This window comes from Hirundo rustica, chromosome 5, assembly GCF_015227805.2.
Source record: "Hirundo rustica isolate bHirRus1 chromosome 5, bHirRus1.pri.v3, whole genome shotgun sequence".
In the NCBI taxonomy this organism is placed as follows: Eukaryota; Metazoa; Chordata; class Aves; order Passeriformes; family Hirundinidae; genus Hirundo; species Hirundo rustica.
The window spans coordinates 41111022-41135679 of record NC_053454.1 but is presented as its reverse complement, the minus strand read 5'-3'; the positions used below and the strand labels follow the sequence as shown (position 1 = coordinate 41135679).

The 24658-nt window shown below is 39.8% G+C and overlaps 1 long non-coding RNA gene across 1 annotated transcript; it reads right to left on the bottom strand.

The window, feature by feature from the left end:
- Positions 1 to 17410: 17410 nt before the first annotated feature.
- Positions 17411 to 24107, bottom strand: LOC120752530 (uncharacterized). The gene is made up of 3 exons (XR_005700740.2): positions 23946 to 24107; positions 18136 to 18339; positions 17411 to 17856 (listed from the first exon to the last, which is right to left on the bottom strand). It is a non-coding gene; the product is annotated as an uncharacterized LOC120752530 (long non-coding RNA).
- Between the last annotated feature and the right edge of the window lie 551 nt (positions 24108 to 24658).

The following is a 24658-nucleotide window of genomic DNA, read 5'->3' as shown; positions in this document are numbered from 1 at the left end:
ACCAAGAGGCATAGCATGGCTTCTTAGCTGTCTCATGGATTTAGTCACATGGAACCTATTCTTCAGTGCTGCAGGTTCTGCCTTTAACAGCCATTAGTGATTTCAACCACATCTGGACAAGTTTTAATGTTATTATATCTAGCAAAAGCCTCTTGAACACAGCACATGCAGCACCCAGTTGGAAGTGGTCTATCCTGCCTTTATTATTAAATAAAACTGTTTGGTTTGCTTAGAGTTACTGCAGGACATTGTAAGACACAGCAGGTGAAACTGAGGTGCTGCCATACACAGGGGGAGGTGGACCTGTAAAAGGGAAGTCAAACATAGTTCATCTGAAAAACAAATGACCAGCTGGTAGCACATTTTAGTCCTTGCCTTGTCCACTGTCCCCATTCTCCCTGCATTTTAGTACTTTGACACCATCACCATAACCAGCATTCACAACTTCTCCACTTATCCCTTTCAGGCCAGGGAACCAAAAAAAGAACAAGAAATAATTACCTTTAGGTCTCCTTCTTTATCAACTCAGCATGGTGACAGCTTGTCACTTGCTCTGACACCATTTGTGTCCTAGAAGTTCTGAACTGAAATGGATGTCTCCAGACCCCAGGGACATCCAGAGGGAACTTCCTACAGCACTGCTTACTTGGAACGTCTTTATAATTGTTAAATACAAGGAAACAAAACACGCAAACCAAAACTATCTACCAAGACAATTATATTCCAATGCGACTGACGCATTCAGCTAGTTAGACTTTTTTATGGCTTTACCTCCAATTTAGAACAAACTGAGCAACTTTCTGGGCATTTACGGATTCCAAGGGTGATGGAAATGATAAAAACACTCATTCAAAACACTCATCAGCAATATTTTCCAGCAGTTCAGTCCAAATCAGCTATTTCAGTGGATTACTTACAATTTAGGAACCACACACTTTGCCATGCCTAAAAAAAAAAATTCCTAGAGATAACTAGAATGCTTCAGAAACCACTGTGAATTAAGACAAAGATTGTTGCAAGAGGGAGGAAAGAGCTGCAAGGATGAATGTCAGCAGTATTTTTTACTCTTTCAGGTTTTTCGGAAGTCATTCTCCATGCACAGAGAGTTCCTTGATTTCTAGAGATGAATGGGCTCTAGAAAGGAGCCCATGGTGGGAAGGAACCAAAAATGTCAGTCTGCTTCTACAACAATTTTCTAGATATAATACAGAGAATTGAGAGTATTATTTAGACACATCTCAGATAACCCCAATGCCTGAAACTAAAATTTCAACTCTTAAAAGTCACAAACTTCTTCTTGTTCCCAGGCTGAGCTTAAACTCGGGGAACAGAAAACAAATCCTTCATTTTGCAGCATAATGCTCTCTTATCCACTCCAGAGATGGAATTCTGCCTTGACCTGCTGAGCTTTTTTTTTTTTTTTTTTTTGCAATAGCTCTCATTGTATCCTTCAATCTGAAGCCAGAGAATTGAAAAATACCACGACTTGTTTTGCCTTCTCCAAATACAGTCCTGATGCAGTAGATGACATTCATAAGGGAGTTAGTCCTTGGTAGAAAAATGTGATAATGTGTGACTTTCAACCGTACCTTCATTCCTGAAAGCAAGAAAATTTTGACAAACTCACTGTTTTCTTTTGGCTACTTCTATGTTGAGCCTGAAGGCTCTTCACTGACCCCATACAGTGCCTAATAGTGGTGCCTGAGCTTAACTTGTTAGGACCAAGCACAATTTTTACAGGCACTGGCAGAACTGAAACAAATATTACGCACCTAAAAGCAGAGCGCTTTTATTTATATTTGAGCATTTGTCTCAAATTATTATTCTTACTTCTAAGCAGATTCACAGTAGCACTTCAGTGTATACAGAAATACTCGTTCTATTACTCAAGGATATAAATTTTCCATTACAGTCTTTGCACATGCTGCATGCAGACATGTTTCTCAGCTCAGATGTAGCACCATATGCATCTAAATATCTCTGTGCTAGGAATATTAGATCCTTACTGTTCCTACTTTGCTGAAGAACATCATGTATCCTCTGTATAAAACTAGTTTCCCAGATTCTCCTACAATCAGCAGTATGCCCAAGCAAACAACTGCTCTAACAGGATTCATTACAAACAAAATGAGATTGAAATACCATTGTTGATTAGTGAAAAAAAACCACGTTCATTTTATTCAGCATGAGCATCTTATTTGCTTTGAAATAAAATGTGCTGGGAAGAGCGCACATTTGTCAGGGAACAGCCTGTCTTAAATCTCTGTTTTGAGCAGTTAGTGGCAACTTTTCTCCTTTTTAAATTAAGGAAACTAGTACTATTTTCCACAGAAGCACAATTTTCTTGCTGTAAACCATCTGCACCTCAGCATAAAATATTTTGAGATTAACACTGAACTAATCAATAGTTAGGTGTAATTAAACTTGCTACTTTAATTACATAAGTTGTTGCTTTTAGAGACTTTATGAAAACATCAGAGATGACGAGAAGGACATTTTCATTTCATGCTCTCTCAACCCCCTAAGCCTTTCAATAATCCCTTCAGTACAGATGTCCATTCTGGCACCAGGTGGCTTGATGGCTGTACTAGAGTCAATTAAACCTGGCCATATTCAGGATTACTGACTTTCAGAGAAGGTCATGCCTGACAAACCAATACCTGACAAACAACTGGCTGCTGGGATCTCATCTACGGAGCCCCACCTTTCTCTTCTTGCCCTATCCCTTCCTATAAGTGCAAACAACGGATGCATAGCTTTTACTCTATGTTGCTGGGCTGCTTGGAATAGAAATTGTACTACCATCTTTTGACTGTAAGGAGAACTACACCTTTAGGAAGCCTCGCTTCTATATCAAGTCCCTGCAGGAAGTCATCTAATTCAGTGAACGAAACATACAGATCCATTTAAATGTGACAACACAAGATGAACAGTGTAGTGTGTGAGCAAAGTCCTTTACAAAAAGCAACCTGGTTTGAACACATTCTTAAGAAGGCCTGTAACTTTGGGCAATTCATGTATACCCAAGAAGAAACACATTAAGAGTCTTAAATGTGTCAGCTCTGGCGCACCTATGTCTATTTCACATGTCCTAGCAAACTGTTTGGAAGCAGCCCCATTATGACAGCTCCATGTTTTCTTTGGCACTTCCAGCCTGTGACAACAATGGTGCTCAGTTTTTGGGCAGATCAGTACAGACTGAAGTTGGTATTAAATACAGACTCTTTGATTATCATTGAGCAGTTTATATCTACATCAGTTCAGAAGTGACAGTAGCACTTATGGAAATGTACAGTGATCTATACACAATTCTTAGAGTTCCTAGGGAGGTTGCATATGGAATTAGTTAACTATCCTTATTGAAAGTCTTAGAACCAAGAATTCTTACATTTTTATGCCTAGACAAAGTTCTTCTGAAACAAATCAGAAACACTTTGGAGATGCTCATAACAGATCTTCAGAGGCTGGTTATCCTACTCAGTGCTCATATACAAAATTGGGATATTTTGAAATGAAATTAAAAGACAATACTGACATTTTTGGGCAAGTTGCATTTCACGTATTTATAAAAGGTAAATTCCAAAGCACTGCAAATAAGCAAACATATTTAAAAGCCAAAGCAACATGTTAAAAGGTACATTTTCCTTTTGACATTAAGAACAGTTTGGGGAGTGGATTGTTTAATAACATTCCTCTGCATAGCAACAATGGTTCTGCTGGATATCTGACAACAGAAACACTAGTTTAATACCCTGTGATCCAGCAACAGCATTTTTGCCAGTCCCTGAAAAGAAACCACTGGCATTTTGGGTGTGCATTATGGCATGTGTGGTTTAGTAGTGCTTATCCATTTTATAAATTCAGGGAAAATCTTGGTTTCAGTGAAGCCAATGGGATATTTGCTAAAGGCCTCAGTGGAGTTGGACTTTCATACATAATATTTAAGAAGAGGGGCTGTGGGCTGAAGAGCAAAGGAGAAAGTAAAAAAGGATGGTTGTTTTTCTATTGCAAATGAAAAGGTCACAATAAACACTAATGGGTAAAATCCACTTTTTTTTTGTAAGATTCCCCCCTCCCCCCCCATACCATGCTGTACACAATTTTTAAGCAACTCTCAATCAATTTATCTATGTACATATGCAGAGAAATTGGAAAACAGTACATACATGTACATAGGCTAAAAAGTCATGATAGGTGGTGTTTTTCATTTTCTTCTCTCACTAGCACAGTTCCACTAATATTCAGTCCCTGTATGTAGCTGGAATTACACAGGATAATAAAGAACAGAGTAGAGGTACTAATTCAAAGACCTCTTTGTTCTCACATGTAACATTATTGAGTGTTATGAAATAGTAGTGAGGGGTCTTCACAGCGACATTTCATTTTGATCTTTGATCTAGACCCTCTATAACAAATCATATACCACAGCACTAGAGTACCTAGCTCACTCACACTGGAAAACCAGGGCACAGACTCAGTGTTTATTCCATCTGGATGAAGAGAATGCATCACTGCTAAATAATTCAACAAAATCACCTTTTATCCAATACCACCTCGTATATTCCCTACTCCTCAGCAGCAACCCTTCAGGAAGCAGTTAACAGACCAGGTGCCATTAGCCTGTAGCACTAAAAGCACTCCTTCCCTCCCCCGTGACTCCCTTCAATTATGTAGAATCTACTTTTATCCTGGGTATTTATAAATAGAGCATGAAACATAGTTTTTCTGTAACTAGTAACACAGCACCTAAGTAGCTGATCACTCTAGTAAATCCTTTCCATCTGCTGGTTCAGAAAATAACTTGTCACTGGATCTCTCAAGGCCTGGGAACCCTTGATCTCAAATCCACTGTCCCACCAAAGATGCTGGTTATTGACATGATGAGCCTCAAGAACTGGAAATGTACCTAACTTTTGATCTCTCTTACATGCCTGTACCTGGTAGTACTGTTGGTATAAGGATATGGCTTTGTGAAAAGCTACATACTGAGGTTTGTGCATCATCAGTCAGATGAAAGAATGCTTATCTCACAATGGAATAATGATTCGTTTATAGTCTAGTGAAGGAACCAGCCTGTATGTCATCTGGAAAGGAGAATACTGTCTAGCTAACATCTGAAATACATCAGCATTTCTACAGTAAGGTGAACTGTTACATGTCCTGTATAAAAATGCTTAAACTGATCCCTTACAAAGTGATGAATTACAGGGAAACATAAAGGAAGAGAGGCGGAATGTTTGAATCCGAACAGAATTCCAAGAAAAGTTTGGCCACTTACCACATGCATGAGATGCATAAATATAGAGGCTTTTCCAGTGACATTTAAATCCGGTGCAGTGGGCTTTGTCCAAGAACTAGATCCCAGCCATAAAGCACCAAAGTATTCTGTTTGCTAGCTGAAGATGAGCTTAAGTAAAGGTGGATATCAAGATTAGCTTTTATTTCTTTTGGCTTGCTTATACACCTACTAACTTTGCTGTCCATATTTGGCTTATGTAAATATATTATCCTTTGATTTATCTTATGAGTGATTTAGGTTAACTGTCAGTGAATAGAACATTCTGCTCTGATGGGTGTGGATGATCATTAAGGCATGGGTATTGGAGCATTTTAAAGTGCCCAGTCCCCACCATTATTAATCATACAGAATCAAGAAAAAATTAAGAGGACTTCCTTTTTCTGAGCTGTTATGCCCGCTGGAAAGCTGTCAATCCAGTGTTAGTGTGGATAAAATGTCATCCCCACTGATTAGCACTGGTTGGAGATATCCCAGCATGCAAAAGACCTGTAGGGAGAATGCCTGGACCATGAATCAAACCTCATCAATGATTAATGACACATGACTCCATCTGGGCCAGGCAGGCACTGAGCAAGAACCTGATGTGTACATGTATATTTCTAAACTGCATCAGAAATGTTTGGCACACCGCCCGAGACTGAACGTTCCTGTTCCTTGCCCAGCAATGACAAAAGATACTTCTCTCTCTGAAAGAGTAGTTATCAATCCTAACTCAAATGTAAGACAAGACAGCAAAGCAGGCAACAATTTCCCATGCATCGCATCTTTAAGGACATTACTGGCTTGTTTATCATCACTGTTCTTTCCTAAGATTTTTCAATATAATACAAGCATCCAGACAAACGGAGAAACAAAGTTTTGTAAGGTAATGTGTTGTAGGGTTCATGAGCTGTAGATATATACCCTGTATAATGTTTGATTAGAGAGGCCTTTTCTAACAATTTTGGACTTTCCATCTTCAGTATCAGCAGAAATATTTGTGGTGACATTCGAAACTGCTCAAAATGAGGATTCCTTCCTATTTCACTAAGAACTCTGCCGTAGAGCCCTGTTGAAAAGACCAATACAAGCAAAATAAAAATATTTTGCATAGAAAACTGATCCACAAAATAGCAGTGCTCACTGCATGGACAGAAATATTTAATGATTTTTCATTTTCACAGAAACAATTTTCACATGCTCAATTGCTGGCTACAAGTGAATTCTGAGATTTCTCTACATGCCACAGCATGAAACAGATTATCTACATTTGATCCTAAATGCCCAGCAGGTCTGTGTTCTGATATACCTTTGTCTCTCATCCCATTTTTCTTTAAAAACTCAAACTTCTTTTTGAAATGCGCCCACCTTATGCATATGTTCTCAAGCTTTCATTCTATACCAAAAAATACCTGGAAAACAAAATGACAGCATAAGGAAAGAAAGCTACAGTTAGTTTTAAAAGTCAGGGTTGGCAGCATATTCTGGAAAATGCCAAAGGGTTTGTGGAATAAATTCCATTTGGCAAGTTTAGAGAGAAAATAATCTAGCGGCTTTCAAACACCAAACGCACCACTAAAAAGTCTCTAAAATTCCTGAAACATCTTAAATCAACAAAACATACCATCCTCCTACACAAAATAAAAACACCAGCAACAAAAGAACCTCAAAACATTCCTATTTATATAGACTTCAATGCTAGCTGAAGTATGTCTGTTCCAGGCAGTCTGTCAAAGAATACGCTTATATGCAGCAAAAAGCATAGGGTTGAGGGATTTTATGATGCTTCAGGCTATTGCAAAGCTAGGCAAAAAGATGAAAGCAGTCATGCTGATGAAGGACCTGGGATAAGAAATCAGGCTGAGCCATATGATGATTGGTATCCTTTGGAAAAGCGCCTCTATCCACTTGATTACATTCTTGCAGTGACTCTGTCGCTGAACAGGAGTTACTGGCTTAGTGCTCACTGAAGTCAGTCGTGACCTTCTACTACATTGAAAAGGTCTTTGAATCAGATGCTAAAAGAATAAACACCATCTATTTATGCATCCTCTTCCAAATTTAGGTACAATCTCTTCAACTCCTCCATGACATGCAGGGCACATAGTCCCTTTCTTAGGTAATTCCAAGTTCCAGTTTTACTAGAAGTGTGTTCTATCTCTTTCATTGTAATAGGAGAAAATACCCAGAGGACTGTCTGCAGAAATGGCAAGAATACTACCCTTTTAATTCTAAAGAGAATCTGTATTTTTAGGCTGTTGTTCCTTGTCGTTGTTCCTTCAACAGAATATACACTGCCACAGGTTCTTAGCTCTGCTTCTCACAGCCACAGTCCAATGGCAGAGGTTTATGCCTTGCACAAACCAGCAACTCATGGGATCGCATTCCAAAACAGATTTGGAAAAAGGGCTGGATCTAGTAAAGTGTGAACATATTTTATTTCATTTTTAATTTGAGTGTTTCACAGAAGGTTTGAAGTCAGCCACACTAGTACAAGTGAGCATACAGGAGTTTTCAGTAAAAAAAGACGAGTAAGCCACTGGAAACTACTGACAATACTATCCAGGGACAACAGTCTGGATGTCCAAAATGCTAACAGAGCATCCTTATGGAAAGAGTCCTCCTTGTTGGTAACTAATTTTCAAAGGTAAGAGGCAAAATGAATAAATAAATAGAATAAATTCTATTGAAAATTCCTTTCATCTCTCCTTATCTCCTGTTAGTTCTACAGTGTCAGTTGTGAGGAGATTTGAAACTCGCATTTCAAGCTGGTAATTTCCAGCTAGTCTTTAAAAAGATAAGCATCAAATCTAAGCAAAAGCAGTTCAGTAACTCTGCAGTACGAAAAATCAACACAAACTTTTTAATTTCTAAACATACACACAAAGAACATTAAACAGATTTGTGCTAAAGTGGCTGGAGATAGAAGGCACATATTTGGCAGGCAACATGACTAAGTAAGAATAAAAGGCTCCATATTTTCCAATTAAAATGGGATTTACTTTGACTGATCTGCCGCAAACTAGTCTTTTTGTCCTTTATCAAGTGTTTTCCCTCAGCTCGAAAGGCAGCAGCTAGGGAAAATCATGCTGTGCTTGTGTACAATTAACTTAGCCAAGCAATGAAATATTCAAAGAAGAAACAGAACAGCCCTGTGTGGGATATGCAGATTTTTGTCCCGTGCTTACACAGTGCTGAATATCTAGTATGGTAAAAGCACCATAGCTTCCAATATTTGTGTATCTGTTATATCCTATTAACATGTCACCTCCACAGTCTCTATAAAAAAACACTGAGTGAATTATAAAATCTGCAACATCATAGAAAGTTCTATTTGGTAATGAATATTAGCACTGGGGTTTCAATAACCAAAGTGATACCTATGAGTGCCTATGGATAAAGTTGTTTATAATTAGGCAGAAAACCATCCCACTATAGAGGGTCAGTGTAATTTCTTACACATTATCTCAGCCCTATGGTTTCACGTGTCTGGAGAGCTCCAGCAGGTTCTATTGGACATTGCATCTTACACCTTATCCCTGAACATGTCTTTTTCCAATACTCTATTTGGCCTTTAATTTGCCAGCAGTTGTATTGTCAGGAATAGAGCAAACAAACAGAAAACATCTTACTTTTATCACTTTTCATGTCCAGAGAAGGGCAATGGGGCTGGGGAAGGGTCTGGAATGCGTAAGTCCTATGAGGAGCATCTGAGGGAGCTGGAGGTGTTTAGAGAAAAGGAGGCTCAAGGATGACCTCACTGCTTGCTACAACTGCCTGAAAGGAGGTTGTAACGAGGTGGGGGTCAGTACCAGTTTGAATTGACAGGGTTTATTTTCCTGCACTAGGATAAGATACTCTAAGGAAGTTACTTTAAAAATTTAAAACACCACTTACCATACTCATGAAGGACTAAACTGGAGTTTTACCCTTTTTACTTAAATCAATATTGTTATATTTCAAGTCTTGTTCTGAAAAGATATTTTTAAAACCCTTTATGCTGTTTGAGGTACCTGAAAATAAACCTTTTGGTCTCAACAAAAACTTAGGTGAAAAAGCAACTCCTCTTCTAAAGAAATGTCATTCTTCAGCTAGAAATATAGGAAGCCATTTCCAAAACTATTCTTTTTATGGCCTTCACTGTGCTATCATCTAACAAGATGATCATCTAACTGTAACCTTGTTCCTGCCAACAAAAATTAGACTGGCCAGATTATGAGTTCCATTTAAAGAGAGTGAAGGCTTTCAGGAGCTCAGATTTCCCTCAGTAGCCAGTCCTGCTAAAATGGCATGTTGGCTTCTGGCATGTTGTTTCCTAGCAGTGACCAGGACTAGTGAGACACAAAACTGTGTCAGCAGGCAGAAAAGCAGAAGCTAGTACATAGAATATTAAATATTCTTCATTATTAATTTAACACATTTCTGTAAGTGTTGACACTGTTCTCACATCTATGAGGTCCAGTCCTGGACATCTGCGCTACAGTCGTGCACCTGACCGCTATTGTACGCATGAAAGAAGAGCAATGACAACAGAAGTTGTTTCAGCTCTAACACTACCAGGCACGTGCAGAACGGAGTCTTGTGCCACTTCAACCACCATACAACACCCACATCCAGCCTGCCTCAAGTTGTCTGGAGCATCTTTCCTTTATGTTGCAGGCATACCCATATCAAAGAAAATACAAATCCTTGGATGTCAGGCTCTCTGGATCATTCACCATACCATGCAGCAGTGGTAATGAAAACATGAGACCTTTGTAGAAAAAGCTACAATTAAAAAATTACAACAAATTTCTCAGTGATTTTGCTTCCCAGGAAAATCAAATATAAGTATTTTAGTATAATATGTGATCAACCAACTTTCAATAGAATAACACTTAAAATTAACTCTAAATCTATGTCAGTTCTATTCTATTTGAAAATCTACTTTTTCCTTCTTCCAAAGAATTTCATCTCCCTTGTTGCCAGAACTTGTGCTTTGCCTCAAGCCAGTCAAAATACCCAATTCTTTATAGCTTTGCATTCTTCTCCTCCAGGGACATTCTTCTGTCAGCTCAGCAAGACCTTATAAATTCTCTTTTTTTGCTTTCTTTTTCCTCCCAACCTCCCAAGCCCTCTCGCTTCTATGCTCTTATTTACTAGATACAAGCACATTTTATATCTTCTCACTATTACTTCCCTAGGGTATCTTTAATTCCATCTATCCCATTTCATGAGGAATACACCCATGTTGCATACTTCTCATCTCCATGCAGTCATCAACTTGTTCTCTTTTTTTTCTTTCAGTCTTTTTCCTCCTCAGCCCTATATCACCTTCCTCTGTTCCTAATCCTGTCAAACTGATAAATTTTTTCTTGTGTCCACAGCCTGTGAGCAGTTGGGCAGTACTCATTTCTTCAAAGTTAGCATCCATTCAGGAAATGGGGTATTTGTAACTCAAATTAAAGCAAAGAGTTGCTGTTTCACAGCTGTTTGAGACCAAGAAGATGCTGCTGTGGATACAACCTGTTCTTAGGAGACTTAAGAAATCGAGGATTAAAACATTTCAATATTAACCCTGTACTGGTCTTTAGAGTAACTGCAGTTAAAATTTTCCACTCTGACTGACATAACTTGAGTGACTACAAATTTCATTTGTTTCAAAAGCTTAACCTCAGTCCTGTGAGAAGACATTGGCTATGGCAGGAGGATAGCAGTCGTATCCAGACTCATTTCTAAACAGGTGGGGGAAGAGCAAATGTAAAATCCAGTGGGAGTCACTTGGCAGAACAAAATTGAGAGGTCAGTACCCATAAGGAGAAAAACTGCAAAATCATCTTCTTCAGATAGAGATTGTTTAAGTATTCATGGAATATAAGATATCCACTAGTTCCACAAAATTTCAAGAATTAGAAGGGGCCTAAATAAATTGTAACTACTAAGCCTAATGACAGGCATACATACGTTTTCATCTACATATATTTCTCCAAACCAGCACAAAGTCACACATTAGAAGGGAAATTATTTCAAGAGCTTGAAAGAAGGTTTACAAACTCTGAGTTCCCAGACGAGGACAGGTGCAGAAGGCAGTCACAATTAGGTGAGAGCTACTAGTCTCAGCTTAGCTGGGCAGAAGAGGAAAAAGAGATGCCACCAAGCAAAGGCAGAGCAGCTTTTCAGACAACAGTAACCAGCAGAAGAGGCAGTTTTCAAAAGACAGCTTAGGATCTGGCTATGATCTTAACACTTGGTCTTAATGAGCAGGATTGAACTTGCTCCAGCAGAGTTATGCTTCAAGATGTTTTTCTGGACAGAGGGCTGCTGTCCTGGTCTAACTGAAATAATTCCACATCCCCCGGCCTTATGTAATTAACTTGGGTTTGGGGTTTTGCTGTGAAGACCGCTATTAAAAAGCAAGCTGCTTAGTGGTAGCAGTACTGTTTGTATTACACCAGCACCTCTAAAACCTAGTCATGGCTCGTGATTCCAGTGTCCTGAGGCGGTACTGACAATGAAGAAAAATAACAGAGTACACACCACAAGATGGAAGCACTGTGTCTTTCTCCAGCATGGCAATATTTGTCAACCTCCAGCATTTCAAATTTGTCTCTTTGTGGACACATGATTTCCTGCTGCCCACTGAATACTAGCCTGGGAACCAGCCCACAATGCTGAAATATTATTCATCAGCTACCCAAATATGAAGCCACCTTCTTCATGGTAGGGTCTGCTGCAGGGAGACCTGCTCACATAGTTCCTTTCAGAGCAGCACTGAGGCAGCTCAGTGCCCCTCATATAGTCATCATTACAATGCCACCTCTGCAAAGAGAGACCTTATTAACAAAGTACCTTGCCCAAGATGATTAAAAAAAAAAAAAAGCAGGACCTGAATTTAGATTTCCCTGGTGGCCATAGAGCTTAGAAAATACTATTCTCTGAATGACCTTTCCTTACGTACCAGGTTTGAATACCATATTAAGTTTATATGCAAATGTTTACACAGCACATCTAATTTCTTTCTTGTTAAAAAGAATAGTGTAAGGTAGTGATATGCTACCAAAAGGCCCTGAACACTACAAGGTTTCATAGCTTTAAAGGACTGAAAATCATCTTAAAACTTCTCTATTTTCTTAATCATGTTTCATCTAAAACAGTCACACCATGTCACAATTAGCTGCTCTGTAGTTGTATTTGCACTTGCACTGCATTTCCTCCACATTTTTATACAGCAAGCAAAATTTTATTACACTATTTGAGGAGAAGCAGAAACCCAAAGAGAACAAATAAAATTTCACATAGTAAGTGAGTAAGTGTTCTGAGTCTGCAAGAAAAGCAACCCAGCATTAGAGAAATGTCATGTGAGCCCTCTGGCTCCTGCGTCATGTTTTGTGCTTGGCATGACAACAGTGGGGATCACATGCATGGCTTGCTGGGCTGGAACTCCAACAGTCATAGACAGGTAGCAAGTCTACCAGTGAACACATCATGAAACAGAGCTTTAAGAAAAACATTGCTTGAAAAGCAGAAAGGGAAGAGGTGATTTGAAAGCCAGCAAAATACTCCATGCACAATGATGAGCCCATAACCTGAATTTTCAATCCAGCCTGGTGAGCTGAGACTGCCCACAGAGGAATAAATATTAAGTGGGGGTGGAGGACTAAATGGTAGCAGGTTGGCCCATTTAGGCCTTCATTTAAGGAAGTTCTTGGTGGGAATCAAAGTTTGTTTTCAGTCTGGGTGCCTCCAAGGTCTTGTTTTTTACATTATTGCTCTCCCTATGCATAGAAAAAATTATTTGAGCTGAGTGGAAAAGCCTTCTCTTACTTTTCAATTCAATGCTCAAACATTTAACTGCTCTTTCTTGTCCAGTTGCATTGGTCTTTGCTTTCCCACATTAACCCCCACTCACAATTCCTTGTCCACCATTTTTGCTTGCAGTTTCTAGAAAAGAAACTCTGTAAACTAAAATATTGGTGAATCGAGGCAAAAACAGTTCTGAATGAAACAGTCTAACACATGAAGAGTCAGACACGGTGAGCCCTGATCTGAATGCTAGCCCATTCCTTTATCTAACCATTCAGCCCAGAAGATAACTATGCTGATCATATCAGAAAGTGCAGTGCTGCAAGCATACTGTGGCTGCGTATTGACTGGGAGGCACTTGAAGAAGTGATTTGCACAATCATGCATCATTCAAGGTTCAAGGCAGAGTTTAAGTGCTGCTTATGCCTTTCAGTTTATATCCTGTTATCTTTGTCTGCATACTAATAAGATTTAAAATCTCAAGACCATCCTTCATGTCTAGCAACAGGTTAGCAAAAAAACTACAAGGCTATAAGAAAAATATTTTACTCATATATTAACAGGAATCTTCCATGTAGTAAAACATAATGAAATGTAAGAACATTCATTAATATTCAAAATATTTTAGTATCTGTATGTTTCAGGTTTCAAACACAAACATTTTAAAAATAACTGCTCCTTAAAAGTGAAGCACATGGTAACTTAAGTGTAATCTTACTTTTTGAAATTTTTTAGTGTACAAAATACCCCGTGCTTTTGTAAATGAATCCCAGTGATAATGAAACTAATGCCATGAAAACAAACACAGAGTAGCTTAAGAGGCAAAATAAGGAGTCACTGCTGAGTTAAGCCATTTCATTGATGAGCATTTCAAAACACACAAAAAAGTGTTGTACTATTTTATATGTCCAACATGCAATTTTAAGTAATTCTCCTATGAAACTGCAGACAAGGAGAGCTCACAGACCATGAATTCTCTCATCAATTTATGACCTGTCTCCCGTGCTGTTTCTCTGCTTTCAAAGCAAGAGGAACAAGCAGGTTTACAGATGACACTCAGCTGCAGACAAAAGGTAAATAAGCTTTTTTAACCAGAAAGAAAGAATTTGTTGAGTACCTACCCTCTTCTCATTTTCTTGGTTCCAGCTCCTCTGCAGTCTTCAGCCTTGCAAAACTCTCCCATTCTGTGTGACCCCCACAACAGACTCTTGAGTGATTCATTGCGGCAAACTTCCTTCTGTTCAGCTTCAGACTGGCTGAGGTGGAAAAAAATTAAAGGAAGGAAGAGGAAAAATTAGAGGAAAAAATAAGAAGTGGAAGCACAGACAGGAGAAACTAAAATCTTTTTAAGACACAGTGGATCTGGTTAAGACAGTCTGTTCTTCCACCATGACAGATAACTAGTTTAGTGACTATTGACTTTGTCTGTAGGTCACTAGGGCGCTAATGCCAGGCAAGGCAAAAGGAATCTTTTCCCTCGATAGGATTTAAAGGTAATCTTCAGGAGAAAGAGTGTGAACAGCTAGTAGCATTTAGAGAGTGGGGTTGCTAATCCAGTAATAATGCATGATTGATTTATTAACTGTTTCACTTGCAGAAACAAATGGAAAAAGATTCTACCAACAATCTGCCATTCTTTGGTGGAGACCACAATGTCTGAATCCCTTTCTTAGAGCAAAGCTGTGGCAAATGCTGAGCCTGTGCAATCCAAAATGAGGGATTAATTTCATCTTCATGTATAATCTCATATGCTCACAAAGGAGAGAGCACTGCAGAGAATTTTTTAAAAGCATGCAGAAATATATCCAAGTGTCTTATATATGTTGGTAGACAAAGAGGAAGAAATATTTCTTCATGTATTTTTTCCTCTCATTTTATCACAACATCAGGAGCTAAAGTAGATCACACATGTAAAGTTAGCCATTACTGTTTCACCTACTTCTTCTCCCCTCCAGCACCAAATCCTAATTCCATGTGTGACATTGCCACAAAAACAGCCAAACTGCATGCTCTAGGTTACACTTCAACAGGACTATGGGGCCTCGAAGGACACCGGAGCCTCTTACGCAAGAAGACATTTGTTTCAAAAGTCTTACAATCCAACCAGTCACCCTACTGAAAGAGCTGTTTTAGCAGCCCAGACAAAAATCATTCATTCACAGCATTCTGTAAATTCCCGTCCTATAGGCACCTATTTGCATGTTGCAATGATGCATGCAGGGAAAAGACTTACTGCTTTATACAGTGGCCCAAGTACAAGCATCAGAGGCAGAAATTTTCACCCTGAAGGGCCACGTGTGCAGTGCTCAGCTGTCACATACCCAGGTCCTTACCGCAAATAGCACTGAGCCTTTTAAGTTGAACTCAGGTCTCCCTTTCAGAATTCTTTCCTACTCAGGTATCCCCAATCTTTCCTACTCAGGTATCCCCAAATACATTAAGAGAGCACCGCTTTTGAAAGAAAAGCTATTAGCATTTGCATTATGTCTCATGCCAGGAGAACTTCTGTATTTGAGTTGGCAGTTTAATTGTTAATTACTTTATGTACCAGATAGCTCCTAAAACTAGTAACATGGAGGTTTTGGTTCAAACAATCTGCACTCAGTATTACAAAATAAGTGAGACTTGTTAACTTTCAATAAACAAAATAAATAAAAGAGACTAAAACAGAAAGAGTGAGGGGTAGAACACAGCCTACAAGAAAAGTCAGAATTTCTCTAGGCCCTTACCCAGATCCGTACAGCCAGACCTCTTCACCTGTGTGAATTCTGCAGCAGCTAAAAAACATTGCTGAACCTTCTGCCACATTTTTAGCTCTTCAACTCCTGCCTTCAAATTTAATAGAACATGTTATTAACATCAAAATGCAACCCACTGCACTTCACAGAGCAAAACCCCCTCCATTCAGCAGTCCATTTCCTGGATAATGTGAACAACCAAAGCTGGCTTGGAAGTAGGCAGAGTAGTTGGCCTCAGGCCATCAGCTGCACGAGGTGTGCAGCCAGTGTGACATTATACGACATCTGAAGAGAAGCATCACCTGCAAGCAATCTAAAAAAAGCTAAAGGTTAAGATCCCCCCAAAACTGGGTCACACTTTTTCTTTTAAATTAATATCCTAGGGAAGACTTGAGTAAGAAGCTACAAACTGTGCAAGAAGAAAAATATTTGCATACTGGTGCTTTCTCAGCAAGTGCTCTCACTTGCACTGTGGGCAGTTTCACTGCTGACGTAAGAGCCCTGCTAACTCTGCACCTCCCCTTGCTTTGACTTGTAGTGTGTAATATCATATTGTGCTTCATCTTCACAATTAATCTCAATGACTTTTTCAGACAGATTTGGACCAGTCCTCTGATAATTTATGAATCCTGAAAGATGATCTGGGTGTCAGAACATCTACTCTATTCATGTATTTGCCTACCTTGGTTAAGCAGTGACCTTAAAAAGCAGTATAGAAATAACAAATTGTCTCAAGATGGCCATGTGTCATTAAAATCTGGGATAATGGCATAACATCAGGAAGTTTTCCCTCCACACGCCTGATTTTGTCTAAGGAAGGGAAAGGACTGCAAATAAATAGCCATAGGATATCTTAGCAAAGGGAGGTACAAGAGAAGGGCACATTTCAGGTGGAACAAAGATTTCAAGTCAGTGAGGCAGTCCAGCCTGTCAGAGTCTAATGACAGGAACCTCGCAGGGTAACAGGTTAAGTCAAGTTGAAAAATTATCCTAATAATCTGGTTTCCCACAAAGTATATTACTCCCAAGCCCAATTACAATCCCACTATATTTTCTTTAGTACATTATCTGTCAAGAATTAAAGTGATTTAGTAGGTATGTTACTACTTTGTAGAAATTGACTAAAGTCTAAATTTGATTAAATTTTAAATAAAGACTTGCTTACTTTTCTTCTCCAGTACAGATAATATCTTTTTCCTAACTTAGCTGGTACACATTCACCACCAGACTAATTTAAAGCACTGAGACTGTATCAACTGTGTCTCTCTCTCCAATATCCTAAAAATACTACACTCTTCTTCCCTTTTTCCTCCCCATGCTTATAGAAAGTAAAATAGCCTTTTACTGTATTACCTTTTACTTGACGTCTCCACACAAATTGTTCCTTCAATGCCTTTAATGCCTTCAGAGGAGAAAAGTCATAAATATCCCTTAGTTGTAGTGCCTGATATTTGACAGTTCATGCTGACGATACTTCTCTGGTCAGTACCAGAGTCCCTGGCAGTGCCACCAATCTCAAACACATAGGCACAAAACATTAAATTAACCAACACAAACATTGTAATTTCAAATATATTTTGTAACAACAAAATATTTAAATATTCTATTCCAGGACTCTGTTACACATGTACATGGTGACTTTATCTTTCTGTATCAGTCCAGTCATAGACTTGGACATATTACTTCTTAAAAAAAAAAAAAAAAAAAGTCACACAGGAAAAAATAGCCTAGTCCATTGCACTGAGCACTCTATCACCCAGGAAGTGCAGGTGCGTAATTTGCAGGTCACTCTCAGGTCTGAAGGATTACACTGATGGGAAGAGAATTTGAAAAGGTCTCTCACTGACGTGACAGTTTCTTCCTTGCAGAAAACACTGCATTTTCAGGGTTGAACAGTCTTCACACAAATCTTAACGGCTCTGTAAACATCTGCATGATGGTTCATCAATTACCCTTCCTTGGCTTCTGTCGCCAGCAAAGTTTGGGAAGACCTTGTTTCTCTCACTGGAGAGTGACATTTTCTGGAATTAAAGTCTATGTCATCTCTTTGTTCCCCATCTAGAAAGAGAATCAAAGAAACATGGCTAGTTGTTAATCTAACTAATTGCCTTACCAGAGATTTTTCTTCCTCCATTTTTAATGCACTTTGTTGAATTTCATTTGCTCCCTGAAGTCTTTCACATTTGCTGTTGCTCAGTGCTTTGAAGCTATAGCACAATGCAAGACAGGGCAGAGATACTGATGACACTTTAGTATGAACTGATTCCACAACCAGCCATCCCAGGATGGCTTTTTGAAGCAGCTGTGTATATATTATGTCCCAGGGACAAACCTTACTTTTTTTTCCAAAGGGCAGCTTTGACTCGGATTGTCACCTCAAGACTGTCCATGTAAATGAGAAATTATTTCCATTAGCACTGAAGAACAACTGAATTGGAGGCCAGGTTTAATGAGATTCACATGAATCACTCATCACCTTTCCAGGTCCTTTTCATCCTGATCCTGTACAGCAGATAAGGAGCTAGCTCCCATCACCCTGACCTGCAGCAGGGGTGGAAGAAAAGAGGTGAGGGGAAGAAAAGAGAAACAGAATTAAGCACAGAGAACCCTATCTGCTAGTCAGGATGGAAAGACAAATCAAACAAAAATGATCCACGATCCAGAGGAGGTTCTCACATACCCATTTACAAAATGTTACAGCTTTGATCTCTAATCCACGTTCTCTTATTCCTCCTCCTCTTTTTATATCTGTGAGCAATTGTTCTCCTTTATCTTACTTTGAGCTAGAACTGTGAGTCTGAGGAGACCAGATCTTTGCAAAGTGCTTTATCCTTTTGTGGCAGCATTAAAAAGACAGATTTCCATAACAGCATTTCTCTGGGAACAGGATTCCTTTCCTGATGCAGCAGGTAGTGCTAGCTCTCTATCATTATGGAGCACTTGGAGACTCTGGACTGGAAACAAGTGCAGAGTATCAGTACATACATTTTAAAACACTAGACAGCTTCTTCCCTCTTGTCTTATTTTAAGGTAACTGATAGAGTTTCCCAGGCATTTCAAGGATAACTCAAAACCCCTGATCAGTGCTTTTTGTTTTAAAGTCCACAAAATAACAACAACAAAAAAAGCCTTATCCAATCAACCAAGCAAAGAATAACCACCTCACACCTGCAACTGAAATGTCATACAAAAATTAAGCCCTTTTTCCCTAGGATTTACAGGGCCAAATCCTGCTTAACGAGGCAACCCAGGCAAATCATAAGTACCAGTGAGTTTGACCCATGGCATTTTATTCTCTGCAACAAACCAGCTAAAGGTCACACTTACAAAGATGTGCGTATTTCATGTGTGATATGGGGGCACAAACAAGCATGGGAAAGAGCATAGAAAAATGTCAAGAGAAGCAAATTTTCTGAGAGTCAAGACAAAATTCAGGAAAAATAATTTATAGTGAGATTTTTTTTTCTAAAGAGGGGCTAAACAAGGTCTCATTTCAAATAAGAAGTTGCAAGATATTTGATTTTCCTACTGATTCCTTAATGTTGTGACTCTGAAAGCAAGAGAAAGGGTATACAATGGAAGGGGGTAATGTTTTCTCTCCTATGACACAGGAGCCATTCAAGGAAGGAGAGGAAGTTAGCTCAAATCTATGCTTCACTGCTCATAGCATTTGCTGACTGGCAAAGATACTGAGTGAAAAGGTTTAGTGCTATGACATCCACTGGCAAGGAGGAAGCTCATCATCTGCCTCCCTTGCAGCTGCTGATACTCAGCCAACCCACTCCTGCTCTTGAAACTTATTTTCAAGACAGATCTCCTTACATCTGTTCATCACTACCATGACCCCTCACTGAACAGAATATTCTCCAGTCCTTCAAGAGATTTGAGCTGGTCTATGTCAGTAACAATTACTAAGTTAACAAAATGCCATCTTGGTACTGAATAAAAATACTCAGAATAAAAAAAAATTCTGTAACAGCATTTCATCTCCCCTCTGCTGTCTGGAAAGCTAAAATATCTTCAGCTTTCAGAGTCTCTTGTGGATATAATAATTTTATATATAACTGGAAGACTTGTTCATGACTCATTTGCCTGTATTACCAAGTGGATTTTTTAGTCCAAAAGCCAGACATCCATTATGCGGGCTGCTAAATGATTTACACTGATTGAGCACGCACGGTATGCAGCTCTTGCAAATTTTATATGCTGGCTGTATGGAGAATGAATGCTTGCTGATTATGCTCCAAATAGCAATGAACCCAATTACCTAAGCCACTAACTCCCAGCAAGGAAGCCAGAAATGCAGCTATTGCTTCAGTACCTTACAGTAATATTTACTGTTTGGATCTTAACTACTGCAATTTGAAGTAAATGGGAGATTCACATTAGTGAAGAACACACCCGTTAGTTCAAAATCACCTATTTTCATGACTGCTGTTAATTCCTTATGCTCTAGAGTTTGTATTCCAGCCTAAGGCTTTAACCCACACCTGGGAAAGTAGACAAGAATCCAGCTACTCTGGGAATCGGAGTAACTTCCCAGGTGTAGCCACCAAGATAAGAAGCCTGAAAAAAAGGCTAATTTTCAGAGAGAAACATAACGACACTTCTTAATCATCTTGTGGTGAAAACATGACTTCTATCATCCAGAGAGCTGGAATGAACTTTGGTATGAGGAACGAGTACTAATGACTGCAGAAGAATCATCCAAAAAAAAAAAAAAAAAAAAAAAAACAAACTTGGCTGAAAATAATATGTGGAAGTCACCTAATCAAAACTTTTTTCACACAGGGGTGAGTCCACAGGAGATAGTGAGATCCTGGGCCTTGCCCACTTGAGGTTCAATGTGGATTGAACGATCACATCTCTGGCTCAGTTTCCAGTGCTCTGCTACCCCACGGGAATAACTTTTTTTTCCATGTCATAATAGAACTTTCCTTGTGACAACATTTCAGTGTTGCCCATAGTCCCTTCCCTGTGCACAGCTGCACATACCAGCTTTGTACCCTGTGACAGAGCAGAGCCATCACCACAGGCGCCCCATGCAGAGTAGCGACAGCAGCGGGCCTGGAGTACGGGTGCAAGACCAAAGGGACGTCACCACCAGAGGAAACAGCTGCAGTTCTACAGCACGGGAGCAGCTACAAATTTAGCCAGGAGCTTCACTTAATAGCTCATATTGCATTTCAGAGCTCTGACGCACATGCAATTGAATGACGTCGCCACACAGCCAGGCATCCAACATGCTGCTGAGTCTGTGCTTCAGGGAAGGACTTAAAGCTAGGACCGGAATAACAGGAAAATCAGGGGAGGATGCAGAACAAGCTTATTCTTTTAAGTTCACAAAGCACCTGTCATACAAAACACTCTTTTTCGTGAACACAAAAGTCACACGTTATCACAGAATTACATGAAAAACCCAAAAGTTATCAATATGACTGAAATCAGACCCCTCTCTCTTGTTCAACAACCACATTATGAAGACCAGTGGCTAAGGGGTCTTCCATTTCAATCAAAAATTAAATTGCTGTCTCTAGTCAGTAAGGTTTTAGCTCCTGTTCCAAACTTCTAGGTATACTCACAAGTACAGCCACCACTACAAACCACCCTGGTGTACACCTCAGGAGACTAAGAACAGATGTAATCTAAGTTTAGCAATATAATTCCAAATTTTTTAAAATAATTTTTTAAAAAAAAAGTATTTCTGATAATTAAGATCTAAAAAAAAAATCCTAATTAAGAAACAAACAACCAAAAAAAAAACCCCTCTCTAATTAACTCTCTATTTTGCATGTGTGAATCTTTGATCTTTCAAAACTCTCAGATTATTTTTATAGATATTAAAGGATAGGGCTAAGTCATTCTGTGAAATCTAAGATGGCTGCCTGCATCTATCTGTAGGGTTTGGTAATGGCAAGCACCACCAAAAGAGAAGTTTCCCAGTTAGCAAAAGGTACAGCTCCAATTGCAGAGAATCAGGCAAAGCAGAAGGAAATTAGTTATGAAATTCCTCTTTACAAATGCGATTTGAAGATTCAATCCATATCCCTTTCTCCTGGAAAGAAAGATAAGATTCTTTGGAGGATCATTCTGGAGACCAATTTATCTGCTCATTCTTTTTCCTGCCCTACATCTTTCAGACTACTTTGTGCAGTGGCTAAAAGGGAGGATATGAACAGATGGCTGTTTGCTCTGATAACTGCGTCTGCTCCTAGTCAGATTAATTGGTTACAACCCAGTTAAAGATTAGAGTCTGGTAAAATGACACAGAGTCCCTCAGTTGCTCTTCACTGTCCATATGAAGAAAATTAAATATATCAGTAAGAATGAAAATGGAGTTTCAATACCTGCTAGGGATTATGCAAACCACATTGCCATAGAAAGAATACAGTATTTACCCTTCCAGACTACAGTTTTAAAGACTATAAATTTACAGGATTGTGAAGGTCAAATTGAGGTTTAAAGACACAAGATGTTCTTGTGGATCAACAAATCAGAACAGTATCAGTGTCATGATTACTTTTCATTTATCCAGGCCTTTGGCATCAAGCTGCTCATGAGAGAGCTTAGGGGCTGCAGCGGTATCTAATTTCATACCTCTTCTGATTACACTGAGAAGAGATTCCCCTTCAAACAACTGGGAACACGCCAGGAGACCAAAGCATTGTACTGATACTCACTGAAGAAGAGATTGGGTTGACATCAGTAATTATAACTCCCAGTGCATGGCAAGATAATGGCAAAATCCATGCAATGCAATCAATAAAGAATGAAAGGATGAGAACATAAGTAGGGCTGGCCTCTCCGATTATATGGAAAACAGACACCGGCTCACAAACCTGATTGCATGCTCTGAGACTGCAATGATTATCATGGAAGTGCAACAACTTCTGCAAAGCGTTTGACACAGAGCTGCAGGGTACTGCACTTTAAAAGGTAGCTCTTACCCGGCAACAATGATGGTACAACGTGTGCACTGAAAAATGGCTAACTTGGCAAACTCACAAAGATACTAGGGAAACATTATCAGCTGAGCAAGTTTCTAGTGGGGCTCTGCAGGGTTTCATTCTGAATACACAGCCCATGAAAAAAAAAAAAAAAAAGGTCTTTTTCCTCCCTCTTCTATGAAATAAAACCAAACCTAGCACATGCTTGTACATCTGATGCATACACGTTTGTTTAACATCCTGAGACTGACAAAGAGTAAAATAACTTGATAATAAGTAAATTCAGTTTAGTAATACATAGCACTCAAGCAAATGCAATACCATAAATACTAGAATAGCAAGCACAAGCCTTGCCGGACAACAGTGTATTATAGAAAGCAGAGAACTTGAAAAGAATTTTCATTACAAAATTAAGACACTGCAGACACATCTGAAGAAGCAAAATGAGTGTGCAGCACAGTCCCTATTTTTGGCCTGTGCTGCAGGGGAAGACAGCAGCGGGAGAAGAGCCTTTTTCTCAGGTCTTTGATTAAGAACTTGGGAGGAGGTATAAAGCACCACAAAGAAAAAGTGAGAGCTCAAGTAAATACTTTGCAAGAGATGCCTGTGGAGCTCCAGCTGTTCGGGCTATCAAAAGGATGAGGATGAATCAGTTACAGTATATAAATGCTTCAAAAGGAGAAAATTAAATTAGAGAGATCTTTAACACAGTAAAGACACACATGCACACCAGAAAAACTCTGTAGTTCAAGCCAAGAAAACTAATCTGTGAAATCAGACAAAGGTGTAATATACAAGGTGATTAACCAAAGCAGCAAGGTACCCAGGGAAGGTTTTTTCATCTTTGCTTGGGGTTTCCAAATCAAAACTGGATCTCTTCATGGAGAAGAGAAGCTTTAGTCTGACTCTTCAGACTAAGGGGGGAAAAAACCTGAAATTGTGCCAAAAGCACCAGTTCTCAGTCTGTGGTGCTCAGCCGTAGTTTACTTCAGAAGTTGCACGGTCTTGGTCTCACTCACAGTCCTGAGCTCGAGGTCTCGTATCAGTCACCAAGAGGCTGCTAAGACTCATCCTCTCCCACCAGCAAGTCTCAGGTTTCTTTACCTTCCTTACTCTAAGTACCTTTAAGCAGACTGGTGAGCAGGCATGACCATTTTTTAATGCGTCATGAAAGACAAAGTTTCGTTTCCAAGCAGATACCTGAACCCCCGGGGAAACGCACATCACCCACGCGATGAATAGCTCCAACACAGACTTTAAAAGGCTCTCAACCCAAGCCTCGTCTCTTAGTCTGCTACACGGCCTGTGCCATGCCTTACGTGTGCCTCGCATTCCCTTTCTCTCACGTAAAACTGGGGAATTTACGAGAATTCACACGCACGGCCGCAGGCCAGCAGGGAACGGCCCTCGGCCGCGCTCCCGCCGCGAAGCCTCTGGCGCCACCCAGCGGCGGCGCGGCCGGGCCGTGAGGGGCGGGCTGCGGGCCGCCGGCCTGGGGCCCCCATGAAACAACATCTTCTTCACAGCACCGCCCCAAAGGGCCGGCAACCTCGCCTTCGCGGGCCTTTATACCCCAGGAGCAAAGCCCAGGGCCAGCTGCAATGGAGCTCGGCTGCAGCACACTGCCACACCCCCTTCCCTAATTAACCAGTGTCAGGCGATTTCCTCTCCCCTTAACGAGCAGAAGGGAGAAAAACCTCCCAAGTGTTCTCCTAAGAGCTCGGTCAATGCCATCCGCTAGCGGGAAGAGATGCGGAATGGTTGCCCCTGCTGGCTTTTCGGACCTTTCTCTGGCTTTTCGGACCTTTCTCTGGCTTTTCGGACCTTTCTCTGGCTTTTCGGACCTTTCTCTGGCTTTTCGGACCTTTCTCTGGCTTTTCGGACCTTTCTCTGGCTTTTCGGACCTGTCTCGT